The sequence below is a fragment of the Oryctolagus cuniculus genome, chromosome 2, assembly GCF_964237555.1.
Source record: "Oryctolagus cuniculus chromosome 2, mOryCun1.1, whole genome shotgun sequence".
Classification (NCBI taxonomy): Eukaryota; Metazoa; Chordata; class Mammalia; order Lagomorpha; family Leporidae; genus Oryctolagus; species Oryctolagus cuniculus.
Window position 1 is genome coordinate 109,879,036 of NC_091433.1, and position 17,967 is coordinate 109,897,002.

Consider the following 17,967-nt stretch of genomic DNA (forward strand, 5'->3'; position numbering starts at 1 on the left):
TCTTTGTTTCTTTAAATAATCTTTTTACTTAAGATTTTACTTATTTATTTGAAAGGTAGAATTACAGAGTGAGAGAGCGAGAACAAGAGCAAGAGACCAAGAGATCCGCTGTTTCACTCCCCAAATGGCAGCAATAGCTGAGGCTGGGCCAGGCTGAAATCAGGAGCTAGAACTCCATTTAGGTTTCCTACATGGGTGCAGGGGCCCAGGCACTTGGGCCAGCCTCTGCTGCTTTCCCAGGCACATTAGCAGGGAGCTGGATTGGAAGTGGAGCAGACGGGACTCAACCTGGTGCTCATATGGATGCTCCTGTTGCAGACGGTGGCTTTATCTGCTGCATCACAAGGCTGGCCCTCTTTCCTTGCTTTCAACCTTTCATGTTTCTCCATCTCAATGGATGGCAGCTCTATCCTTCCACTTGCTCCAGGCAAGAAATAAAATCTGTGTAGGCCTCCTCCTCCTCCTCAAATCCCACAGTCAATCCATCAATGGTTTTGTCAGCTCTAAGTTTCCCCACAGACACAGACTTCACCCGACTCTGCACCTCAACTCCATGCCCCAGGGCTTTGGGCCCAGGTCCCTCCTTCAGCCCCTGCAGTGTGCCTCCAAAGGCCATGGTAAGGCCCGTGAACTTCCTGGCAGCCTCTTCATGCTGCGCTCACCCTGGTCTCGTAGTCAGATCTCACCTGTGCAGCCTGTGCACCAGTTACCCCCTCCAGGATTGTTCTTCCTTGGACACTGGAGGGTGACTCCCACACTTCCTTTGCATTCTTGCTGAATCTCACCTTCTCCGGGAGATCTTGAGGGACAGCCAGTTTAGAAGCGCCACATAGGGGTGGGTGTTTGGCCTAGGGGTTAAAACTCTCAGACACCAGTAACCCACACCGGAGCGTCTGGGTCTAACACCCTCCCCCACTCCTGACTCCAACTTCCTGCTGTGTAGACCCTGGGAGCCGGTAGCGATGGCTCAAGCTATTGGGTCCCTACCATCCATATGGGAGAACTGTCTTATATCCTGGCTCCCAAAGTCAGCCCTAGTCCAGCCCCTGCCAACGTGGGCATCTGAGGATTAACTGGTGAATAGGGGCAATCTAACAAAATTTTTTAAAATAAATCAAATAAACAAGCAAGCAAACAAACAAAAAAACCACCAACTGCCACTCAGTTTCTTGTGGTTCACCTGCAAACCATGAACTTTCAGGGTATTTTCTATAGGGAGCAGTTTAAAAATAAGCCATCCCGAAAAACTTGCTTTAAAAAGCGTTTGTAGGGCAATGCAGGTGCCCAGCTCCAGGTCTGGGTGCTGGCAATCTGGGAGATGAGAGAGACACGTTAATAACAACAAATACAATGTTAGGGAAGTGCCAGGAACAGTCAGGGGCTGGTGTGTGCATGTGTGTTGGGCGGGGGTCATCTGGCCACCTCTGTGTAACAAGGCCTCCCACACCTCCCACTCCAGCCATTTTTTCTTAAACACCTTCACTTTCTTGCTTCTGCACCTCATACTGTTTCTTCTCTATAAACTGGCAATCTCTGCAGCAAATAGTAGAGAATCTATTGTGAGCAGGCCTTAGGGATACAGAGATGAATAAGGGAGGCATGGTCAGCAGCTCCATCACAAGAAAGGTCATACACACATGAACAGTGGATTATCTAAGAGCCACACTGGCAGCAGCCAAACCTCTTCTGAAGCCTTCTCTGTGTAACAGGCTGGCTTGTGGCTCACTCCTTCCAGGCAGGGGTATCCCTGGGTGCTTGAGCAGGCTTTGTCTTGGGAGTCAATCAATCCAGTGTTCTCCTGTGTTATCCCATTCACTGTCTTGCACCAAGCTTCAGCTGCCATTTGATTACCACATAAGTTTCCTAATACCACAAAGGAAAAAAGATAATGGACTCACTGCCTATCAGTGCAATGGAGACAATGCCTCCCAGTGACAGTGCTGTTCTCTGCTCTCCCACAACTGGCAATGACCTTCACAAGCTTCACGTCTTGCTCCATTGTCAATTTGGCCACTTGAAGCCCTCACACAATGAACTGAGAGCTCGCCTTCTGTCAATGTCACATAAATTTCTAAATAGGTATAGGAAAGGACTGAGTGATTAACAACTGGAACACGAAGCTAGGTTGACTAGGCTGACTCTAAAAACTTGGGCAAGAGCATGGCTGGCCTAGCCCACGGACTCCAAAGCCTGCAGCACAGACAACAGTTCTCAGTGTCCATTGGCTTACCCACACCCAGCCGTTCTCCCCGCTCTCTGCAGATGAGCCAGCCTGTAAAGTGAGACAACGGGAGACAGCCCCAAGTTTAAGCTCTCCACCCTGGCACCAGAGAAGCCAACTGCACGGAATGTAAGGGCTCTCAGCTCAAGCCAGCTGCCCCTGGCTGCAGGGCTGGGATCAAGGGTAGCACAGGGCTTCTCTACTTCCCCTGAGCTTTGGTAGGGGAGAGTTCCCACAAAGAGGTGGGCGCAGGCTGCACAGAATCACCCAAATTCATCACACCTTTCAGGAGCCAAATGGAGAGCCCCCTAGAGCCAAAACAAAAACAAAAACAAACCCCAAAGAAATCCTAGAATTAACGAAATGCTTTTGTGTTGTTTAAAGTATATTATATAAACAAAGAATTGGATGTAAATTCCTTTTACTTGGAGTTCTTAAGCTGTTATAAAGCTCAAAGAGATCTATAAATTAACTATAAACAAACCCCACACAAATGAACTCAGGTTTATATTACTTTAAAGTGACGGATGGAGATGTTTAACAGAAACAATCGCATGAACATAAACTTGACTCCAGCGGTTTCTCCGGAAATACCCTCTACAACACCTTTGCCTGTCTCAAAGCCAGAAATGGCCAGAATGGCCCCTCTAGGGTCTACCCAGCAGCTCTTTGGTCAAAACAACAGGGACCAGCAGCTACCGGTCCATAAAAGGCAAGCTGTGGAGAGGACAGAGAAGCAGGATGTAGCTACACCTTCCTGTGCTGTGAAAAGGGAGACCAAGGATCCCAGATGGCAGAGGTTCCAACATGTCACTTTTCTCCATTGAGTGAAATAAAGGATATTGTAGGAAAAAAAAAAAAAAGACTACAACTTTATGGCTTGATGTGTACAAATAAACACTGGAAATGACAGTTTGGGGCTGGTGTTGTGGCGTAGTGGGTTAAGCCCCGACCTGTGATGCTGGCATCCCATAAGGGCACTGGATCATGTTCTGACTGCTCCACTTCTGATCCAGCTTCCTGCTAAAGCGCTTGAGCCCTTACCACCTACATGGCAGACCCAGATAAAGCTGCTGATTCCAGCCTGGCCCAGCACTGGCCATTGTGGCCATTTGGGAAGTGAACTAGCAGACAGGCTCTCTCTTTTCTATCTCTCCTACTCCTCTCCCAATTCTCTCTCTGTTGGCCGGCGCCACGGCTCAATAGACTAATCCTCCGCCTTGCGGCGCCGGCACACTGGGTTCTAGTCCTGGTCGGGGCGTCGGATTCTGTCCCGGTTGCCCCTCTTCCAGGCCAGCTCTCTGCTGTGGCCCGGGAGGGCAGTGGAGGATGGTCCAAGTGCTTGGGCTCTGCACCCCATGGGAGACCAGGAGAAGCACCTGGCTCCTGCCTTCGGATCAGCGCAGTGCGACGGCCACAGCGCGCTGGCCGTGGCGGCCATTGGAGGGTGAACCAATGGCAAAAGGAAGACCTTTCTCTCTCTCTCTCTCTCTCTCTCTCTCTCTCTCTCTCTCTCACTATCCACTCTGCCTGTCCAAAAAAAAAAAAAAGCCAATTCTCTCTCTTTAACTCTGCCTTTCAATAAATAACTCTTACACAAACAAAATCCCTTATCAGAGTGCAGGGTTAAGGCCTGGCTCTTCGGTTTCTGAACAAGCTCCCTGCTAATGTGCTTGGGAAAGCAGCAGAAGATGGCCTAAGTACCTGGGCCCCTGTCACCCATAGGGGAGACCTGGATGGAGTTCCAGGCTCCTGGCTTTGGGCTGGCCAGATTCTCCTCTCTTTCTCTCTGTTGCTATACTTTCCAAATAAACAACGAAAGAACATAAGAGAGGGGAGAGGTGAGAGGAGAGAGGAGAGAGGAGAGAAGAAAGCAAGCGACAGTTACTCTCCTTGACCCCCTGACCTCCTGCAATGAGTGCTGTCACTTTGAGTCCCGTAGGTGACCAAATCAAGATGGCCCAGGACTCCTTCCGTTCGTGAAGAGCAGCCGCCTTTTCTCCCTTCAGCCTGCTTACAGTGTTATGTTTCTCCAGGGCTTAGACAACATCTGCTGCTGATGCAGGTAAAGCACCAAGTTTCTCATAATGTTTCCAACCCTCAGGAGATGCTCAAGAGAGGAAGTGGCCAGGACCTGAGGCACAGACGCCATCCAGCTACTCACCTGCCTCATCTGGGTCTCCAGGGAGAGGCACTGCTGTGGAGAGATCTCCTTGAGTAAACTCCTCACTGGGGAAGAAGCAACCAGACACAGCTTGCAGATGCCTTCCACACCCCCTGACTCCTTGGTGCTCAGATGGCACTGCTGGTAGATGAGGGAAGCCTATTCTTGTTTGGTAACCACAGTCAGGCCAAGCATGGTAGAGGGGCTCCCTCTACATCGTGAGCTGGGAGCAAAATCAGGACCAGAAAGCAGGCCTTTCCAGTCCAGTGCCCTTTGCCATAGCCTAAAAGGCATGCCGAGCACGTTCATCAAGCTGTACCCAAGCATGGATTAAAAAGGCACAATCGTTTGCACTTGCAAGTTCCTCACCTCCAGCCCTTTCACACACAATATTTTAACCCTCCACTGCTTATTGGGACATTATTTTCTTCCCTCCATCCTTTGTCAGGACCCCCTGCAAGAAAACATCTGAGACTGAAGACACACTAACAACGCATGCCTCCCCGTCCCTGCCTGTCGTCTTCACAGGTGTCCCCTGCGGGTATTTGAGAGCTGTCTGCTGCTCCAGCATTCACGTTAAGCAGCATCAGATCCCGAGAGGAAATGGATCTTCCTAGCGAGGACTTGAGGATGAGATCAGCTTCTTTTTTTTTGCATAATTCATGTTTGATTTCCTTTTCCTAAAGAGAACTGAATTCCCTTGAAAAAATACTTTCAATATTTCAGTCAAGATTGTTGGACATAAGTAGATAGCAGGATGGCAGCTCTTGTGCACGGGCCCAGCAACTGGCAGGGACAGTTGCCACCTTGTCAACAGAGGCACCTGCAGTAGCTCAGGTGCGTGCACCCAGCAACGGGCGGGAAAGAGCCACTCCAACATTAGGACTGGCTGCAGAGACTGTGGGACACACCTAGCGATGGGTGGGGAGGAGTCAGTCCAACATTAGGACTGGCTGCAGAGACTCTTGGACACACCTAGCGATGGGTGGAGAGGAGTCAGTCCAACATTAGGACTGGCTGCAGAGACTTGGACACGCCCAGCAACAGGCGAGGAGAAGGCAGGAAGCGAAATGAGTAGTGCTGCAGCTGGCGGGTATTGTGTATCCAGAAAATCCATGTTCCCCACTGGCTTTGAGTCTGGCTAGGACAACTGATAGGGAGCCGGGCACCCACATATGACTGTGAGGTGCCCCCAGCCTCTCAACATAGCACAGGCTCTGGGGCTCAAACCACCCAGATGGAGCACCCACAGGCAGCTCACTCTGAGAACATCTCAACCTCTCTGTGGACAGGGCAGGCCAGCGGATCAGAGTGGATCCTCTTCACTCGGTGACTATGGGAGCCCTGTGTGCTGAGAATGTGGGAACTCTGTGACTACATGAGAGGACACAAGGTGTAGTCGGGTCTCTGGGTAATCACTGTGTGCAGTTCTACATGATCTGAGCTCCCTGATTGCCTGGCTAGGTCATTGCAGCGGGATCTGTGCTCACACTGAGGACTGCACAGATCCTTTATGCAGTTCATGCAGAAGCACGGATAAGTACTGCACCCACGGAGGGCTAACACCCAGGTATTGATCACCTTGGAAGAGAGGAGGTGAGGGTGTGATCACATCAACAGAGGTGACCCTAACCCCTTTCTGTTAATAAGAGATCTACCATGCCTGACTTGGGTGTCACCCTGGATACACACCCCACCCTGGAGTACTGACCAGAGCTCCCTGGCCACACCCAACACACACCTCTGGGTACTCAATGAAAGAGCAGACATTCCACCAAGTCTTAGAGGCATAGTTCAAAGATAAAAGTGATCAAAGGGAAAAACCAACAAGTATCTCCACAAATGCCTAAAAATAAATGCAGAAATTCAAGAAACAAGGATAAGGAAGACAACATGAAACCCCCCAAAGGAAAACAAAAACACTTCAATATTAGAATGTGAAGATGAAGAGACTGACGAAATGCATGAAACAGAATTCAAAGAATAATCATAGGATTACTCAGAAGCAACAAGAAGCAAATCCACAAATTAAAGAAATTCATATATGACATGAATGAAAAATTTCCTATGAAATTGAGATTTTAAAGAGAAATAAAAATGAAATATTAGAAGTGAAGAATTCAGTAGGTCAAATAAAAAATATGATGGAAAGCCTTAACAGACTTGGTGAGGCAGAAGACAGAATATATGAGCTAGAAGACAGATCTTTGGACATTTTTCAGTCAGACCAAAAAAAAATAAGAAATTAGAAAAAATTTAAAACAGTGTTGGAGATTTATAGAATACTATCAACCAATCCAACATACAACTCTTAGGAGTTCCTGGAGGTATGAAAAGACAGCATGGATTAGAAAGCCTATTTAGTTAAATAATTACAGAAAAATTCCCCAGTATGGAGAAAGGGAATTTCGAGTACAGGAAGCACATAGAACTCCTAATAAACATGACAAAAGATCTTTAACATGACACAGTGTAGTCAAATTTTCAAAGGTAAAACAAAAGGAAAGATTCTAAAATGTGCATGAAAGAAATGCCATATTATTTTCAGAGGATCTCCAAATACAGTCACAGCTGACTTCTCATCAGAAACCCTACAGACTAGGAAAGAATGGAGAGACACAGTCCAAGTCTTAAGAAGAAAAAAAATCAATCCAGAATACTGTACCCTGCAAAGATTTCACTTACGAATGAAGGAGAAATAAAGACTTTCCATAACAAACAAGTTGAAAGAAGTTGTCTTCATTCATCCAGCCTTACAAAAGATGCTTAAGGATGTGCCACACGCAGAAACACAGAAAGACAGTCATCATTATGAAAGAAGGTGAAGGCTGAAAATCTTCCAGTAAAAGTACAAAGGAAATCCAAAGTAAATAATAGAAATATCTATGGAAAAATAGCAGGGCCAAGCCATTACTTATCAATAGTAACCTTGAATGTAAATGACCTAAATTCTCCAATTAAAAGATATAGACTGGTTGAATGGATTAAAAAACAAAACATATCTATTTGTTGCCTACAAGAAACATACTTTATCAACAAAGATACAAACAGACTGAAAGTGAAAGGATGGCAAAAGATATTCCATGCTAACAGAAACCAAAAAAGAGCTGGTGTAACCATCTTAATATCAGACAAAATAGATTTTAACACAAAAACTGTTAAAAGAGACAAAGAAAGGCACCATGTAATAATTAAGGGATCAATTCAACAGAAAGATGTTACTATAATAAATGTATATGCACCCAATCCCAAGGCACCTGGTTATTTAAAAGAAATGTTAATAAATCTAAAGGGAAACATAGACTATAACACAATAGTAATGGGGGACTTACACTCCCCACTTTCATCAATGGATGGATCAACTAGACAGAAAATCAGCAAGGAAACAGCAGAGTTAATCAACACTATGGACCAAATAGAGCTAACTTATATTTACAGAACTTTTCATCCCACAGTTGTAGAACACAGTCTTCTCATCAGTGTTTGGAACTTTCTCTGGGATAGACCACATGTAACAACATAAAGCAAGTCACAGCAAATTCAAAAAAATTGAAATCATACCATGCACCTTCTCTAAGGACAATGGAATGAAGATGGAAATTAACAGCTCAAGAATCTTAAGAACATATTCAAAATCACAGAGACCGAACAACATGCTCTGAATGAAAAGTGGGTCATTCAAGAAATCAAAAGAGAAATCAAAAAAATTCTGGGAACAAATGAGGATGACAATACAACATATCAAAACTTATGGGATGCAGCACAAGCAATGTTAAGAATGAAGTTTAGGCCGGCGCCACGGCTCACTAGGCTAATCCTCCCCCTTGCGGCGCTGGCACACCGGGTTCTAGTCCCGGTCGGGGCGCCGGATTCTGCCCCGGTTGCCCCTCTTCTAGGCCAGCTCTCTGCTGTGGCCCGGGAGTGCAGTGGAGGATGGCCCAAGTCCTTGGGCCCTGCACCCCATGGGAGACCAGGAGAAGTACCTGGCTCCTGCCATCGAATCAGTGCGGTGCGCCGGCCTCAGCGCGCCGGCCATGGCGGCCATTGGAGGGTTAACCAATGGCAAAAGGAAGACCTTTCTCTCTGTCTCTCTCTCTCTCTCCACTCTGCCTGTCAAAAAAAAAAAAAAAAAAAAAAAAAAAAAAAAAAAAAAAGAATGAAGTTTATAGCGATTGGTGCCTACATAAAGAAATTGGAGAAGCATCAAATAAATGAGCTATCAATGCATCTCAAGGACCTAGAAAAACAGCAACAAACCAAATGGAAATTAAAAGGAGGAAAGAAATAATTAAAATTAGAGAATAAACAAAATTGAAACAAAAAATACAAAAGATCAGTGAAATGAATGGCTGGGTTTTTTTTTTTAAATAAAATTGATATAACACCGGCCCAATCTCAATAAAATCAGAGATGAAAAAGGAAATGTAACAACAGACACCACAGAAATAAAAAGAATCATCAGAAATTACTACAAAGAGCTATATGCCAACAAACTGGGAAACCTAGAAGAAATGGATAGATTCCTGGACACATACAATCTACCAAAATTGAGTCATGAAGACACAGAAAACCTAAATAGACCCATAAGCAAGACAAAAATTAAATCAGTAATAAAGACCCTCCCACAAAGAAAAGCCCAGGACCAGACGTCTTCACTGCTGAATTCTACCAGACGTCTTCACTGATGAATTCTACCAGACATTTAAAGAAGAACAAATTCCAATTCTTCAAACTCTTCAAAACAATTGAAAGGGAGAGAATCCTCCTAAACTCCTTTTATGAGGACAACATCACCTTAATTCCTAAACCAGAAAAAAGATACAACAGATAAAGAGAATTATAGAACAATATCCCTAATGAACACAGATGTAAAAATCCTCAAAATACTAGCTCATCAACTCCAACAACATTTCAGGAAGATCATTTACCCAGACCACGTAGGATTTATCCCTGGTATGCAGGGAAGGTTCAACATCTGCAAATCAATAAATGTGATACATCACATTAACAAACTGAAGAACAAACACTATATGATTATCTCAATAGATGCAGAGAAAGCATTTAATAGAATACAATATCCTTACATGATGAAAACCTTAAGCAAATTGGGTATAGAAGGGACATTCTCAACACAATCAAAGCTATTTATGACAAACCCACAGCCAGCATCCTATGGAGTAGGGAAAAGTTAGAAGCATTTCTACTAAGATTCAGAACCAGACAAGGATGCCCACTGTCACCACTGCTATTCAATATAGTCCTCAGAGTTTTAGCCAGAGCTATTAGGCAAGAAAAAGAAAACAAAGGGATACATATGGGGAAGGAGGAAGTCAAACTATCCCTATGTGTAGGTGACATAATTCTATATATAGGGGATCCAAAAGACTCCACTAAAAGACTACTGAAACTCATAAAAAGAGTTTGATAAAGTGGCAAGATATAAAACTAACATAAAAATATCAACAGCCTTTGTATACTCAGATAAAATCATGGCTGAGAAAGAACTTCTAAGATCAATAGCATTCACAATAGCTACAAAATAAATAAATACATACCTTGGAATAAATTTAACCAAGGATGTCAAAGGTCCCTACAATGAAAAAATTATAAAACATTAAAGAAAGAAATAGAAAAAGATACGAAAAAATAAAAAAAATCTTCCATGTTCATGGATTGGAAGAATTAACATCATTAGAATGTCCATACTACCAGAAACACTTTACAGAGTCAATGCAATCCCAATCAAAATCCCACTGACATTCTTCTCAGATCTAGAAAAAAAAATGATGCTAAAATTCATACAGAAGCACAAGAGACCTTGAATGGCTAAAGCAATACTTTTTTACTTTTTAAATTTAAGTTATACAAATTTTATGTATTTCATATATACAGATTTAAGAACATAATGATACTTCCCCCACCCTCCCCGTTCCAACCCTTCTTCCTTCTCCCTCTCATATTCCCACTCTTTAATTTTTACAAAGATCTATTTTCAATTTATTTAATGATCATATAGTCCACCCTACCCTAAGTATAAGAGTTCAACTAGAGCAATCTTATACAACAAAAACAAAGCTAGAAGCATCACAATACCAGATTTCAAGACATACTACAGGGCAGCTAAAATCAAAACAGTGTGGTACTGGACCAATGGAACAGAATAGAAACTCCAAAAATCAATCCATGCGTCTATAACCAACTTATCTTTGACAAAGGAGTGCAAATCATTCCTGAAGCATTTGTTGAAGTCTCTTCAACAAATGGTGCTGGAAAAGCTGTATTGCCATGTGCAGAAGTATAAAACAAAACACCTATACCTTTCACAAAAATCCACTCAAAATTGATCAAGAACCTAAATCTATGACCTAATACCATCAAATTACTAGAGAACATTGGAGAAACTCTGCAACACATTGGCATCCCAGAAGCTCAGGCAATCAAAGTCAAAATAGACAAATGGGATAGCATCAATCTGAGAAGCTTCTGCACTACAAAACAAACACTCACCAAAGTGAAGAGGCAACTGACAGAATGGGAGAAAATATTTGCAAACTATGTTTTCCCTGACCTTTGGTAACTAATAGAGTACCTAAAAGGTAATTTATAGGGGTGAAATTGACATTTTGAGATTAGATGATTTTTAACAGCCCTTGTCTCGACTGTTGAGGAGCAGTGTTTTTTTTTTTTTTCTTCATACTATTTGTTGAACTCTTTACTGAGTGTACGGTTAATCTTATGAGTATAAAGTTAACTGAAAATAGATATAAAAATTAAGAATGGGAATAGGAGAATGAGGAGAAATAAGGGTGGGAGTATAGGTGGGAGGGAGGGTAGGGTGGGAAGTATCACTGTGTTCCTGAATCTGTATATAGGAAATACATGAAATTTGTATACCTTAAATAAAATTTTTAAAACATTCTCAATCTAAACTTTAACATTTTCTGTTTTAAACATTTAAACATTTCATCCCACACCATAGTATATTTGTATTTATAATACTATATAATACCAAATAATTAACTCAATAGATAAATCTGTAATTTAAAAACATTTCAGTCAAAAATATTTAAAAATAAAAAGTTTTAGAACAGAAGTTTGTGAACAGGATATACATACAAAATCTAGCCAACAACAGTAACTAATAGTAAAGTGAAAAAGCAAAGGCATTCTGTGTTTCTGATGGTGGGGATGGGGCTTGCACACATGTTGTACAGAAACAGCACACTACAAGGGAAAAGTGAAACAGGTACCACGAGCTGCACAGAGGGCTGAGTTCCCGCGGTGACAGGCTGGCTCCCTGAGCAAGGCTCCTCACTCTGTGTTTTACTTGCCATTTCCTTCTTTTCAGCATTCCCAACAGGTCTTATGCATTCACTGGAGAATGCCCATGTTTGGTAAACGAAGACTATGTCAGAGCATTTGGAGAAGGATCACTGTACTGGCCCCGGATCACACTGGCAACACAGCACAGTTCAGAACAAAGCCCGTGTCCTCTCCTTACAAATACTCCCCTGTTCTCTTTCAGGTTCATCAAGAGAAGCACCAAAGGGAAAGTGAACCATCTCCACTGCACAGAAAAAAGCAGGCTCATGTGAGGACATACAGGCCTCAACCACGGTCAGCCCGCTCCTGAGACATGACAGTCCCGAAGACCTGTCTGGTCTGGTACTTTTCACTAAACCTAAAAGCCAAGTGCACTCCTGAAACAGGAGCTGGGCATCCACACCACCTCGCAGAGGAGCTGAGCAGGGCTGTGCCTACACGGCTGGAGCCTTTGTCAACGGGAAGCTCCACGCTCTGGTTTATACCAGGTCACTGAGCCATCAGGAAGCCACGTTTTGGTTCCATTTACTAGAAAGCAAATTATTGGTGCACCACTTCAGCATCCAGGCAACTTCCAAAGCTCCATGCTGATAGAGCTCTCGTGAAACGCGTTCTAGGACTCACCTGACTGGAAGGTCTCAGGCTCAGGGCGAAGGACAGCATGCAGCACCCCAGCCACACCTGCAGGCAGCCCAGCCCTCGCCTGCGCCTCACTCAGGCACGCTTAGCAGGATGGCACGTGGGCCTGGCAAGGCCCTGCTTCCACGCACATTCTTTCCTTTCAGACCCCCACTGAGAGAGCAGGACTGTGAACAGTTCAAAAGCCCCTGGGCTCAGATGACTGGAGTGGGCGGGTGCTGTTGATTTTCGTGATTACTAGGAAAGCTTGTTTTCTAACCCCCATGTGTCAAAGCCGGCGTCGTGAGAAAGCAGAAAATTTTCCGAGTTGTGACAAAATTCCATAAAGGGTTCTAAATGTGAAGCAACAACCACAGATCCATGAAATGCCAGGAAGACCAAGTTATTTTAGGAACAAAGCAGTAAGCCAGGAGACTAGGGATGACCTGCTGGAGGCCTCCAAATGGGCGGCAGCAGCCAACTCTTTCTGGCTTCCTCACCAGCAGAGTCGAAACCCAGGGACCTTGCAGACACAAACCGAGTCGCATTTTGCATGTCTAACTATATATATATATGTCTCTGGTAAAGTGGTACATTAGCTGCTTATTTCACCTGTGAAAAAAGAATACTGTTTTAACTATTCACTTTGGGATGGAACAATTAGTGAAGACACGGAAATGTTTCCAGTCCTCCACAGTCTCAGTAGAACAGCAGCAGCAGCCAGGAGCAGCAGCTGCAGCAGGCAATGCTGATCTTTCTATAGGACCCCAGGCCCACCCTCACCCGCCATGCAGAAAAGAGTCTAGCTCCAGCTGCTCTGTCGTGTTGCTGGGTTGTACGACCATGTTTGGTGAGCGAGGGCCCTTCCAGGTTTCTCTGTCACAGTAGCCTGGCCACAGCTCTTACTGCAAAGCTGATGCCGGCAGGAATGATTAAAACGGCGAAAAAGAAAAGTAATTTTAGAAAGAGAACCCCAAACAAATGCCTGTGAGGCCCACGCACTTCCTCACCAGGTGCTTCAAAGCCGCCCACCAGTGCTGCAGTTGAGTAAGCTCAGCCAAGCAGAGAGAGGAGCCAGCTGACATTCAGAGCCCCAGGCTCAACAGCAACACCTTCCTCCCTCGCGTGTGGCAATGCTCCTCAACCAGCAGCAAAGATCAGGCCAACGGGGAAGGGGGCAGAAGACAGAGCAGCTTTGGGGGGGGGGGGGCTCTGTAGGAGGCAATGCGTCTGTCCTTTGGCTGGCCTGGCCCAGTGGCCTGAAGCTCCCTCTACTGGGGGTGTCCAGAGAGAGAAGCCTGCAATCCACATCTGTAGCGGTTCATTTGTTCAACAGGCACAGGACAGGCATTGACAGAGGACACACAACTGAGTCAGAAGTGATCCCTGCGTGCAAGGACCAACAGCATAATAACGCAGTAAGGCATTCAGATGAGACACGGGCAAGACGAAGCTAAAGACACACCCCATGCTGCGAGACAGGGGAGAAGGAAGTCTAAAGCCTGGTAGGAGATGATCGAGACAAGCTGTGCACGAATCTGACTTCAGAAGTCACAGGCAGAGACACGCATTACTCCAGGAACAGGAAAGCCCAGCACTAAGAGACTGGAAGAGCAGGCCTGGAGCACCAAGACATGATAAATTCTGGGGAGCCTTTAAAATCAGACCAAGGAGCTGGGCTTCCACTTGTAGGCAATGAGGAACTCCCAAGGATATTAATTGTTCAGATCAGTCTGAAAAGTGTTGGTACTCTCTTAGACCTCTCCTCCTGGGTCTGTAAGCACAAAACCCTGGTTTACTTGTTGTTAACTTGGGAGGAATCGACAAGAATTGTAGTGAGCATCATTCCTCACCAACAGAGCACAGAATGGCCCTGGATCAGGCCGGATAAGGCTGGGTCAAGACAGCATCACAACAGAATCAACAGGCACTATTCACAACCAACACAAAAAAGGCAACTTCTTTGACCCAGCAGGTCGCTCTGGGGTTCCGAAGGTCAGTTTGTACAGCACAACTAAGCCTAAGTCAGGCCGCGTTCAGCAGCTATGAAAGCACTGATTCTGTAAACACAAAGCTCAACATCATCAACAACAAGATTTCTATGCGGGTTAAGCTTTTGTTTCCGAAGAGAATACTAACAAGTCAGGGTATCTAGGCAGTCATAAAGAAGAAGTACAGAGGTACTTTTGCCATTATTGCTCCTCAATTTTGTAGCTAAGTTCTGAAATGGAAAGAACAAAGGCCCCCACAAAGTGTCTCCCTGTCACATCTTATACCATTACCAAAAGCAATGACAGTGAAAGCTAATTAAAATCTCTGCTTGTGCTTTTTTATATTTTTTTTTTCCCCAAAAAAAACCTCTTGGCAGTTGGATATTAAAGAGATCAGGGAAAATGTGCCTTCCAAATGCGTCTTTTAGAACTGTCCTCATCTCCCACTGGAAGAAATGTTTTTTTTTTTTTTTTTTTTTTTTTTTTTTAAAAAAGCTAAAAACTGGAAACCAGCACACAGCAGGCCCATCCTCCAGGCCACCTTGGGCCTTGCCTTTACAATCGTCTTCAGGCCCTGCCTCCCAAGGCACAGGCTAGAACACAGGCAGGAGAGCCAGGGTGAGCAAGGCTCCACCAGCTAGAATGTCCTCTCGCATCTGGAGAATCAGCCAGCCCAGGAAAACACTGCCCAACCATCTCAGGACTATCCTCTGGCCCCACAACAGAGGTTCAGTGAGCACAAGGTTCTTGGAGACCAAGTGCACACCCAACGGGTAGGTGTGAGCACATTCCCATCATTCCAGAATACTGCACAGGGAGGGGCTAGGCACTGATGTAGAAAGATAATTAAGGTAATGAACCAGTTAGAGAAGGGTGGGCATTTGGCCTAGCACTTGAGTTGAGATGGTCCTGATTCCAGCTTTTTGGTATTACATACCCTGTGAGGCAAAAAGCACACACTGGACACTTGGACTGTTTGTGGCTCCTGGGCTTTGAGAACTGGGCTCTCCCCCCCCCTTCCCTCCCCCTCTCCCCCTCCTCCCCTTCCTCTCTCAGTCAGTCAGAAGTACCTTGTATTGGTCAAAGACCCGACCAGCAATAAGGCTGGAATCTCTCACAGCACAGCTCAGCTCAGCAGTGCAGGGCACACTCATCAAACCCAAGTGAGAAGCAGAGAAGTGAGATGGAAAAAACTGATAGAGTCGAAGCCTCTAGGCTCTTAGCCTGGTTCAAGCCTTAATTTAACTGTTGTAGCTCAGGCAAACAACAAAATCTGGGTGATCACATGTCCCTGTGAGAGGCGGCCCCCTCTCCTCCCCCTGGTCTAGCATCCTACCTGGGTAGAATGCCCCAAATTCTTTTTTTTTTTTTTTTTAATTTTTTGACAGGCAGAGTGGACAGTGAGAGAGAGAGAGAGACAGAGAGAAAGGTCTTCCTTTGCCATTGGTTCGCCCTCCAATGGCTACCACGGCCGGCGCGCTGCGGCCGGTGCACCTCGCCGATCCAATGGCAGGAGCCAGGTACTTATCCTGGTCTCCCATGGGGTGCAGCGCCCAAGGACTTGGGCCATCCTCCACTGCACTCCCTGGCCACAGCAGAGAGCTGGCCTGGAAGAGGGGCAACTGGGACAGAATCCGGCGCCCAGACTGGGACTGGAACCCGGTGTGCCGGCGCCGCAAGGTGGAGGATTAGCCTAGTGAGCTGCGGCGCTGGCCAGAATGCCCCAAATTCTATCAATTGTATTGATTCTGAGTTGTCATTTGATCCTCACAACAGAGCTTGCCCACAAGGAAATCATTCCTCCTCATCTCAATGAGGACATCAAGGGTCAAAGACTAGGGGTGTCTGGTCTCCATTCTGTGCACAGCAAGCAAGGCTAGGATGGACAGAAGGATGCTGACTTCCACTCTCTTCTCTACCAGAGATAGCACAGATACTACAAGAGGGTAAGATAAAAAGATCGTGAAATAAAAAATGGAATTAAAAGATGTATTTTGGTACAAAAAATAATCCTGAAGTCTGAGCATCGTTTTCCCCTAATCCATGTTTTCCATGAACTTGCTGAAGACCCCTTGCACTTCACTGAACTGCAGGCACTGGAGTCTTCACTTCTACCGCAACTTCGGACTGTGGTTCATGGGCTGCTTTCCATTTATTAAATAAATATGTTTTTCATTTATCTGTAAATTATTTGGGAGGCAGAGAAAGAATGTTTTCCCCACATGCTGGTTCACTCCCCAAATGTTCACAAAAGCTAGGATTACAAACACTAGGCCAAACCTGGGAGCCAAGAACTCAATTCAAGTCTCCCATAAGGGTGGCAGGAACCCACTTACCTGAGCCCTAATGGCTGCCTTTCAGGATGTGCATTGGTAGAAAGCTGGGATCTGGAGCTGGAGCCAGGAGTCAAACCCAGCTAATCCAGTATGGAACATGGATATCTTAACTATTAGGCTAAATGCCCACAGGTATCAATACGTGCTTTAACTTAAATTTACTACATGAACTATTTTGAACTAGCTAAGTATTGTGTGTGTGTGTGTGTATATATATATATATATATATATATATATATAAACAAATTTAACTGCATAGCTAATTATAAGTCTTGCAACCATCCTCAAGTGGCTGTGAAAAAGATTCTGTGCTTGACCAGGCTTTAATCAGGCCCCTGAATCCTCTCCTTGGCCCATGCATGCACTTCCTTGTAAAATACAATTTTAGCAAAGAACCCTGCTAGGCCAGTCTAGCAAGAACCTCCTGTTGCCTATATCGGATCACACTTGACAGCTAATTGGGTTCCTCATCCCCCATGTGATGTCTGAGGACTGCCGCCCATCTTCAGCAAGACTCCTACTAGGTCAGTTTAGCCTCCCCCACTCACAACTTTTCTCTTCGTAATTTTCCACCCACAGGTCCTCACTCTGCCCCTTGGCTACAGACGTCCACTTGCTCATGCTGTATTCAGAACTGAGCACCATCTCTCTCCCCAGTGGCAAGACCCTGGTCCCTACACCTATTACAATGGTCCCTTACTCTGCTTTGTCACAGAATGATTTTTTTTAACAGCAGATCTGCCCTTTGGGAGATACTGGGTGTGAAACAGCTCATGGAGCACAGTGTGCCACCTCCACCCCCAACCACCAAGTGCTCACTGTGGGAAAGTTTGAGTTCAGGTCCACCTACTGTCACCTAGCTGGGGAGACGTTTCCACCTTGAAGGTGGGTTGCAAATCTCAAATAAGAAAGCCTATGAGGGCTTTGTAGACTACAAGTTGCTAAGTTAAACAGAAATGATACTATGCCTTGCTAAGGGTCAAATAAGATAGAGCTTGAGTTAGGAGTTTGGACTTAAATCTTTAAAAATCACACATTCTTTCCTGGAGAATGATAGCCTGAGGTTGGGTTGTGACCAATAAGAAGGCTTTCCTAGGACTCAGAGCTGGGCCTCCCAATTTCATCTCTTGGGGCTTCACTGGGCCCACAGGCAGACACAGTGACAATCTGCTGGGACCTTAGCCCAAGTTCATCCAAGCTGCAGACTAGGATGGGCAGGCTCATAGCCCTCATCCCCCATCACCAAAGGTCATAAACCAAGCTGAGAAACTTGCTATTTCTCTAAAAAGGAGACTCTTTCCCTGTTGTCCTTGA

General features: G+C 45.2%; 1 protein-coding gene across 12 annotated transcripts in view; it reads right to left on the reverse strand.

Annotated features, from left to right (window-relative positions):
- Window positions 1-17,967, reverse strand: part of INPP4A (inositol polyphosphate-4-phosphatase type I A) — a 146,274-nt gene that overhangs the window by 72,342 nt on the left and 55,965 nt on the right. Inside the window, exon 1 of one of the 12 annotated variants that reach the window (XM_017339767.3) lies at window positions 12,333-12,836. The exons of the other annotated variants lie outside the window; for them this stretch is intronic. The gene's annotated coding sequence lies outside the window, so the exon portion shown is untranslated. Of the gene's footprint in view, window positions 1-12,332; window positions 12,837-17,967 lie in introns of those variants that run through there. 12 annotated transcript variants of the gene reach the window in all.